Raw genomic sequence first — 2633 nt, forward strand, 5'->3', positions numbered from 1 at the left:
CCTTTGGAAGTTTTGGTTTTACACAAAAGCTTATTTCCTTGGCAATGAAGATCATGACATTCATTTACAACATTGACCTCTTCTTCATATTTGTCAAATGAATTGGGTGTGGGATACAAGATATTCAACTTCACCTTCATGTGGCCAAATGAAATCTTTATTATCCCCATCCTACAATTTATGTTGGCATTAGCGGTTGCCAAGAAAGGACGGCCAAGGATAACGGGAATTTGGCTCTTAGGATTGGGAATCGGTTCCGTGTCTATGACAACGAAATCAACCGGGAAGAAGAATTTATCAATCTTGATCAAAACATCCTCAATGACACCCCTAGGTTTCTTAATGGATCGGTCGGCAAGTTGCAAAACTACTGACGTCGATTTCAATTCACCTAGGCCCAATTTAACATAGACTGAATATGGAAGAAGGTTAACACTTGCTCCTAAGTCAAGAAGTGCCCGATTAATGATATGATCACCAATGATGCATGATGTAGTGGGTGAATCGGGGTCCTTAAACTTTGGAAGAGTGTTATGTTACAAAATTGAGCTTACTTGCTCGGTCAAAACCACTTTTCTTGGTGCTTGGCTCTTGTTCTTCCGCTTTTGGGTGCACAAGTCTTTCAAGAATTTGGCATAAGCCGAAATTTACTTGATTGCATCCAATAGTGAAAGGTTAACTTTCACTTGCCTAAACATTTCTATGATTTCATTGGTTTTTGCCTTTTGCTTGTCATTTGAAATGGATCCTTTTAAGGCATCCGAAAATAGAACCTTTGGTTCAAACACTTTTTCAAAATTTTCTTTTAAACTCTTTTCAACACAAGAAGTTTTCAAATCATTTTTCAAATAAACCTTTTCAACATCATTTTTCAAAACTTCTTTTTCAAACACATCTTTTAAGACTTTCTCATCTACAAGGTCATGTATATGCAATGAAGGAGGAATGGGATGTGAAACGGGACGGGTGACAACTTGAGGTTGCACCGGTTCACTCTCTTCATTGGACATTTCAACTTGATTGTCCACAACTCTACCACTCCGCAAGGTAGTCATCGCGTTAACATGTTCAATGGTATGGCCTTCTGATGAGGAATGGGTTTCCATAACACATTATTGTTTAAGTGGGGCATTAATGGGCATCTTTCCCTTCTCTCTTGCATTAAGAGTGCTTGCCATTTGCCCTACTTGGGTTTCTAGCTTAGCAATGGATTGAGAATGAGAATGAAGTAATTAAGTATTAGCCTCAAGAGTCCCCAAAGCATTTAAAACTTTTTCTTTAAAGGCGGGACTTCTAGTGTTTCCTTGGGATTGGTTGGGAAAATGAGAATTAGCCAATTGATTCCCTTGTGATTGATAAGGTCTATAACCTTGGGATCCTTGGTTTTGAAGTGGAGGTGGAATGTATTTCCCTTGGAAACCGCCTTGGGAAGGGTTTGAGCCATCTCCTTGGTTTTTCCAAGAGAAATTAGGATGATTCCTCCAACTTGGATTATAATGAGTACCATAAGGATTGTTCCCTTGGTTTACAAAAGCCGCATTGACTTGTTCATTAGGTTCATTATGCACTTGTCCATGAGGACAATGAGAAGTAGAATAAAGAACACTAGAACAAGTCATACATGTTTCATTTGATGCATGATGAGAATGGTTAGGAAAGGAAGATACTTGGTTCGCCGAGTTTTGGTTAATAAAAAATTGATCAAACCTTTGAGACAAAGACTTCATTTCGGCGGCTATTTCATTTGAATGTTCGACTTGATGTAAGCCTACACTCTTCCTACCTTGTGAATTTTTACCATTCTTGGATGATAGTGTTCTATGCAAAGAATTTTCACTCATGCTTTCATAAAGATGCCACACGTCATCCTCATGCCTATCAATGTAAGAGCCACCCATGGAAACATCAACCATACCCTTATAGTTGTCCGATAAGCTCTCAAAGAAATATTAAACTAATTGCCATTTGGGCATGTCATGATGTGGACACTTCCTAAGCAATTCATTGAAGCGTTCCCATGCCTCATAAAATGTTTCTCCATCCCCATGTGAAAATTCTCGAATTGAGGTTCTCATGGCATTGATCTTAGAAACTGGATAGTACTTCTTTAAAAACTCTTGTTGCATTTCCGCCCAAGAAGTGATTAAAAAAGGCCTTAGATTTTTAAACCAATACTTTGCCTTGTCCTTTAAGGTGAATGGAAAAAGTTTGAGTCTTAAGATCTCTTCCGGCATGTTCGTATATTTTACGGTGGAACATACTTCAAGAAACTCATCTAAATGCTTGTAAGGTTCTTCACTAGGAAGTCCATGAAAGTTAGGAAGCATTTGAATAGTTTGTGCTTTAATTTCATAATGATGTGCTCTAAATGGTGGCAATTGAATGCATGTGGGTGCATTGTATTCATTAGGCACATAGTAATCTCTTAAAACAAGAGGTGGATTAGCTACTTGAGGTGTAACATGAACACCTTGGTTATGAATTCCTTGATTAATGACGGGAGGTTGTGGAGTATACATTGGCCTTGGCATTCCATACGGAACTTGGCCTTGTTGTTGTGGTGATTGGATGAATGGCCTTGGCATTCCTAATAGTACTTGTATGTTTTCATTGTGCACATTGGGATGAAGGAT

General features: G+C 38.5%; 1 pseudogene; it reads left to right on the forward strand.

Annotated features, from left to right (window-relative positions):
- Positions 1-1971: 1971 nt before the first annotated feature.
- Positions 1972-2070, forward strand: LOC132310631 (small nucleolar RNA R71; annotated as a pseudogene).
- Positions 2071-2633: the final 563 nt, after the last annotated feature.

Source organism: Cornus florida, unplaced genomic scaffold, assembly GCF_030987335.1.
Source record: "Cornus florida cultivar Cherokee Brave unplaced genomic scaffold, ASM3098733v1 CherokeeBrave_3.0.0_Hap2_Chr05, whole genome shotgun sequence".
NCBI classification, from domain to species: domain Eukaryota; kingdom Viridiplantae; phylum Streptophyta; class Magnoliopsida; order Cornales; family Cornaceae; genus Cornus; species Cornus florida.